We start from the raw sequence: 7087 nt of genomic DNA, 5'->3' as shown, positions 1-7087 counted from the left end.
AAGGTGCAAAAGTAACAGAATAGGAGACAGAAAGTCCATTCAACAAATAGTGCTAAGGAAAGTGGTCATCATCTGTAGAAAAAAAAAAAAAAAAAAAGACCCTTGACCTAAGTATCACACCTTGTTCAAAAAAATTAACTCAAAAGGCATAACAGACAAATTTAAAGCTATAAAATTTTGTGTGTGTGTGTGTGTGTGGTATGCGGGCCTCTCACCACCGCGGCCCCTCCAGCTGCGGAGCACAGGCCCCGGACGCGCAGGTCCAGCGGCCACGGCCCACGGACCCAGCCGCTCTGCGGCACGTGGGATCCTCCCGGACCGGGGCACGAACCCACGTCCCCCGCACCGGCAGGCGGACTCCCAACCACTGTGCCACCAGGGAAGCCCCACAAAGCTAATTTAAGCTAATACATTTTTGGCATTTACGATTGAAGTAGAAATAGGTCACTAAGTTGAAAATTAATAGACTATATTCAGAATGGTAAATTCTTGCATATTTTTCTCAGGTTGAGAATAGCAAATATAGGGTGAGCTTGTGAAATACTATTTGGAATAATGCAAAAATCTCATGTTCATTTCATATAATCTTGCAAAAAGCCTATAGAAAAAAATTCTATCACAGGCATGTGGCCTAGGGTTAGACTAGGAAAGAGTGAAATGACAATTTCCCATTCTCCACAAAATGTCATTCTAAAGAAACACAAGGTTATATAAATACTGTGCTAATCTGGCAAAAGCAAAGAGAAAACAAACTCTATACATCAAAACAATATAAAAATAAAATAAAAAACAACGACCTATTTCCACAGCATAGCTTTCCCTAAACATAATTCATCCACTCCTGACTGCACTCTTCTCTTCCAGGAGCCCAGTTTGACTAGAGGGACTGAGGACCAAGGAGCTCATGGAGCTCAGACCAAGGGCTGAACTGAGGTCAAGAATCGGCACTCAGGGTCAAGATTAATAGATAGAAACTCAGGCAGGCAGTCTAACTGGTTTCAGTCCCAGGGCCCAAAATGAGAGGCCAAGTCCAGATGTGAGGCAGCAGGTAAGAAACCAGGGGGAGCAGAAATTCCATGCAGAGCAGAAGAAGCCTGGAGAGACTCTCCACATCATCGGGGCAAAACCAAAGACACGTTTACAGGGTGCCTGCGCTTTCACTACAAGTGAGAGAACTGCTAAAGGTTCAGGTCAGTTCAGACACATTTATTCGACGGCTATTTACTAGGAACCTCCCTGTGCGCCGGGCTTTGTGCTAAGTATTGAGGGAGCAAAGGCCTTTAAGTGCTTACAGTTCAGTTGAAGAGAGGGATAAGGTATCAGTGACCAGGACCTGTGAAAAGATGGAGTAAGCACTGGGTGAGGTGGGTGCCCCCAAAGAGGCATTTCTGTTGATCTGTGGGTTTGTGATGGTAGAGGGATGGAGAGGGGGCCAGGCCAGAGAAACTGTTCCTGAGATCATACCACCTGAACTGGGTCTTGAAAGGACAAATGTGAAGGAGAGAAGGATTGGGAAAGAAATTTCAGGGAGAGGAAAGGAGAAGGAATCTGTGTGAGACACTGAGGCTTGAAAAACTATGATGCCTCAAGAAATTTCATATCTGAAGAAATCGACCACTTTGGGGACTTGAGGGACACTAGACAGAGACCCTGATGAGGGGGAGGCACAGAACCGAAAGCAAGGGCATTAAACTGCACAAAGAAAGTGGATCTTCCAGACCTACTCTTTTTTTTTTTTTTTTTTTAACATCTTTATTTGAGTATAACTGTTTTACAATAGTGGGTTAGTTTCTCCTTTACAACAAAGTGAATCAGTTATACATATACATATGTTCCCATAACTCTTCCCTCTTTTGTCACCCTCCCTCCCACCCTCCCTATCCCACCCCTCTAGGTGGTCACTAAGTACAGAGGTGAACTCCCTGTGCTATGCTGTAGCTTCCCACTAGCCAGCCCTACTCTTCATGCAGAATGCCAGCCTCCAGGCTCTTTCGCCGGAGGCAGAGGTTCATTCAGACGTTAACGACATACGATTCTCTCCGGGATCTTGCTGACACACAGACTCTGATGCAGTAGATTTGAGGATGGGCCTGAGAGGCTGCATTTCTAACAGGCTCCTGGGATGATGCTGAGTCTGCTAGTCCATAAACCACACTATGAGCAGCAAGGGTTTAGAGGGCACTAGTCTCCAGAGTGGACATGGAAATGTTCCACTGGAGTGAGGGAAGGAAATGTTAAGACATATCTATAGTCTTTATCAAAAAAGTAGGAAAGGGCTTCCCTGGTGGCGCAGTGGTTGAGAATCCGCCTGCCGATGCAGGAGACACGGGTTCGTGCCCTGGTCTGGGAAGATCCCACATGCCGCGGAGCAACTAAGCCTGTGAGCCATGGCCGTTAGGCCTGCGCATCGGGAGCCTGTGCTCCGCAACGGGAGAGGCCACAACAGTGAGAGGCCCGCATACCGCAAAAAAAAAAAAAAAAAGTAGGAAATTAGGAGAAGGCTGCGGTGGCAGTGTCTCTGGAGGCCACAGTTGCGGTCCTGGCTTCGGCCCCAGCAGCACCATGGTGACGCTCGCTGAGCTGCTTGTGCTCCTGGCCGCCTTCCTGGCCATGGTCTCGGGCTGCTTCGTCAGCACTGATGCGCATGCAGAGGAGTGCTTCTTCAAACGGGTCACCTCGGGCACCGAGATGGGCCTCATCTTCGAGGTAGCCGAGGGCGGCTTCCTGGACATCAACGTGGAGGCTACAGGGCCTGAAAATAAAGGAATTTATAAAGGAGACAGGGAGCCCAGTGAGAAATACACATTTGCAGCTCACATGGATGGAACATATAAGTTTTGTTTTAACAATAGGGTGTCCACCGTGACTCCAAAGATAGTGATGTACACCCTTGATAATGGGGAGGCCCCCTAAGGACAAGACATGGAAACAGAAGCTCACCAGAACAAGCTAGAAGAAATGATTAATGAGCTGGCAGTGGCAATGACAGCTGTAAAGCATGAACAGGACAACAGGGGAGTTCGGGAGAGAATACACAGAGCAATCAATGACAACACAAACAGCACAGTGGTCCTTTGGTCCTTCTTTGAAGCTCTTGTTCCAGTTGCCATGACATTGGGACAGATCTACTCCCAGAAGAGATTTTTTTGCAGTCTAGAGGGTTGTTTAAAAAGCCTTTTGCTGATGATCCCAAACTCATAATTCACCGTTTACCAAACATCTTGGTCATGATAATGTCATCAGTTTCTAAGTTTTTATTTTCTGAACTGTACATTCACAACTTCCGTTTCTTTGTGATTAACAGATATTGGGGGAAAACATTTTTTTAGGAAAGTTATAGTGAAATTTGACATGTGATTGGCATGATTTCATATTTGAATTCTGCCTTCATTATACAGGTCCTTCCAGAACTCAAGCACTGTAAGTGGAATATAGGTGTATAGTCCTTATTATATCTTCTTTCCTTTTGTTTTCATCATAAGATGCAGTTTGGGGCTTCCCTGGTGGCGCAGTGGTTGAGAATCCGCCTGCCGATGCAGGGGACACGGGTTCGTGCCCCGGTCCGGGAAGATCCCACATACTGCAGAGCAGCTGGGCCCGTGAGCCATGGCTGCTGAGCCTGTGCATCCGGAGCCTGTGCTCCGCAATGGGAGAGGCCACAACAGTGAGAGGCCCCCAAAAAAATAAGATGCAGTTTGTTCAGGATAGTACTTTACTAAAATGACTGCATTCTTGGGATCCTTTATCCTGCAGTTCAAGTCATTAAAGATTCATTTTGTTGAGTCCTTATGAGAAACAACAATCTGAATCTTGACATTTTCTATCCAGCCTAATGGCAGAGCTCTGTGACTAGAATATGCTACCAGGGTGGTGCTTTTATACCTTGTCTGTCTTGTTTTTGCTTTAAAGATAAGACTTAAACCAACAACCTTTTTCCCCTTATAGTTTTACTTTGAACCCTAGAACTCAATCACCTCCACTTAAAATTGTTGACACAAGCAGCTAATAACCATTTTTTTGGCTTCTGCCTAACCTTGTAAGAAGTCTCTATTAAAGCCAATTCTCTGGGTGTTTCAGTGAACGATAGTTCTTTTTCTTTCTATGCTGGCACATCCACTTTCTCTACTCTTGGCACATAGGAGGTATGCATTCAAGTAATTGGAAAAATCTGGATTTCTGATGCCAAAGGGTTAAAAGCCTCTTGGATTTCTTTGCAGTGATATACAGCCACTGTTTTATTTTTGATCAGTGACATTTTGGCCACTGTTTAATTAGAGTACTGAACATTACTGTCGGTATTAGGGTTTTTGTTTTTGTTTTTCTTGGGTCTTTCTTTTATGGCACATGTGAATTTTGTTTTGTATAAAATAAAATGACTTTCTCTTGGTCTCTGATGATGGGTTTAAAATCAAAGGAGCATCTGGTTTTGGTGTGGATTTGGTTTGGTGTGGATCCAGGATTATGTTGTAACTGATGTATATTAGTTACTTGCACATTTTGTTTTTGGATCTTTGCAAGGGGAAAACTACAAGTAATGAGTTTTATATAGCTAATTTAAATTTATTAAAAGTTTTTATGTTCAGGATAAGCAATTTTTCAACCTTGGGTGAAAATACTTGCAACAGTTTAAGGTGACTGTGTTTTACCTTAGGACATCTGTTGCATGCCAATTTGTGTGCGAGTGTGTGTGAAAACACTTCAAAACTGAGTTAAAAGATGTAAATTTAAAATTGGTTGTGTATCTAATCTGCCTGAGGTTCAGTAAATAAACAAATATTTTTAAAAACAAACAACAAGAACAAAAGTAGGAAATTAAATGTTGTACAGTAATATACAGATCAAATCTTGTGCCTTCACTCACTTTGTCTGCTGGACAATGGCATGTAAGAAATCCTGTGGGGCGGTGGACATTCTGTAACTTGGAGGAATTGACAATGGCACCTTTTCTCCGATGTCAAATTTCAACTTATAGTCACATAGTGCAATTGTATTACTCAGGGGATTTCTAGATTATATTACCTAATGTTAACTGAGCTTCATAAAATGGACAAGTGGCTTTAAAGGATTCCTACACACAAACTACTGATCAAGAATTACACTAGGAATATAAATACAGGTGAACAATCAAGTGGCAGTGATAATGTTTCTACTATTCCTGGAATGAGGTAACACAGTAACATCAAAATAATGATTCCAATATCTGACTCCAAGTTTGTTAAAAATAAATCTAAATTATGAATAAGACTATTTGTACTATGTGTTTACATGTACAAGTATTTAACAATTAACCCCACTATGACTGTATCTTGTTCCTTGGGATATTAGTGAAGCCATCATGATTAGCAGGACTTTTCAAAACAAAGCATTTCCATGGAGCAAACCTGTACTACTTGTCAGCTACATTTAAAGACATGCAACTCTCAATCTGGGACAAAATTTTATTAAATTTGATGTTACAGTTTTAGAAACCACTTTTGCATTTTCTTACATAATAGCGGAGACAAATAGTCATGCACTGGGGAGTGACTTAGTCTTTCTGGTGTATATCACCACCAAAAATGTACATGAAAAACAGTATGGTAACCAACACATAGAATACCAACAGTGACTCAAGGACTCCCCATCCTCTAGGTGCCAGGGTCATCTCCATTCAGCTAAAAGTTGAGAATAGTACACAGGATATTTTTGATGGGTCTAAAAATTGGCTTACATCACTTTTGCTCAGTTTCCATTGACCTGAACTCAAAACTTGACTGCAACTAACTGCAAGAGAGACTGGGAAGTATTGTCTGCCAAAATTTTTAAAAGAGCTGTGTTTGAATCCAGTATCTCTGGTGAGTAAGTAAAGCTGAGAAGAAGTGGGCCAAAGAACTATTGTATATCATTATACTTGATGGTTAAACTGTGTGCATGTTGGCTTTTTGAAAATTATTTCAAAAAATAAATTAAAAACAATAATAAAAGTATAAAATAAATGGGCAGCCAGTCAGACATTTAGGACTAACAGCCAATCTGATTTGTGTATGTGCTTTTCTTTTTCAGAGTTTTGTTTTGTTTTTGAAGATATAGCAGTTTCTAGCCCTATTTGAAAAATGTACATAAAGAAACAAATGGAAAAAATGCTTAAGGTCAGCTAGCATCTTATTCAAAATACATATAAATGACTTTTTACCAGATTCCTACAGAACTAATGACACATTAATAGACATTAGTGTGTATTATGAAGAGTAAACATCAAAATGTATGAATCTAGATGGGTTTACTTTCTTTTAAAATTAGTCTATAAACTAGTATATAAAATATACATTTCTGAATGCTTAATTGGTATCTAATAATATTCTCTAGAATTTAGGAAATTAATCTAATTAATTTTGTTAGGCTGACAACAAAATCACAGAAAACTACTCAAGAAATGCAGACCACATAACAGATGACTGTTCTTATTATCTCTGGATATAATAGTCCCAGGGAAGATAAAACATTCATCATACTGTTGTAAAATGAATGAAAGCTGCAAATTAAAATTCCAAATCCTGGTAACATAACTGTACAAGAGGGAAAAAAGTGAAATGTACAAGGAACAATTAGAAAAATTATAAATACTTAGGTTTTCTAAAATTATTTTATAATGTATTTGATTGCTGAGCTATTAAGATTTTTCTCTCATAAAATTACAATAAATTCTAAGCAGTCTGAAAATCCTATCAGCAGGAAGCATGTGTCTTTTTTTTTTAATGCAATGTGGCTTTAAAATGAGCAATTCCCAATTATTAACCTTAAAGCATCCCAACAGACAGAAACAGAGATAAATGCTTTGTTTTTCTAGAGCCTCACACCATGCATTTTCATCCTCTCCTCCTTCCTTCATAGGAAGCAATTAAATCTTTTCATAGAAGATTTACAAGTCTTTAGAAAAGCAAAATCATTAGAACAAAACAATGTGGCCATTTGAAAAGCATATCAGAGTAGGTAATAACAACTGAACTTTCAGTTATTAAAGCAATAAATTTTTTAATCAATTTGGGAAATATGAGTATCTGAAATCTTTACTTGGCATTAAATGACTTTTCTCTACTAAAACAAACAT

The 7087-nt window shown here is 40.2% G+C and overlaps 1 pseudogene; it reads left to right on the top strand.

The window, feature by feature from the left end:
- Nucleotides 1-2562: 2562 nt before the first annotated feature.
- On the top strand, nt 2563-3201 carry LOC131743563 (transmembrane emp24 domain-containing protein 2 pseudogene; annotated as a pseudogene).
- The last annotated feature ends 3886 nt before the right edge of the window (nt 3202-7087 follow it).

This window comes from Kogia breviceps, chromosome 16 (assembly GCF_026419965.1).
Source record: "Kogia breviceps isolate mKogBre1 chromosome 16, mKogBre1 haplotype 1, whole genome shotgun sequence".
In the NCBI taxonomy this organism is placed as follows: domain Eukaryota; kingdom Metazoa; phylum Chordata; class Mammalia; order Artiodactyla; family Physeteridae; genus Kogia; species Kogia breviceps.
The sequence above is the reverse complement of the archived record's forward strand: the minus strand, read 5'-3'. Positions and strand labels throughout refer to the sequence as shown.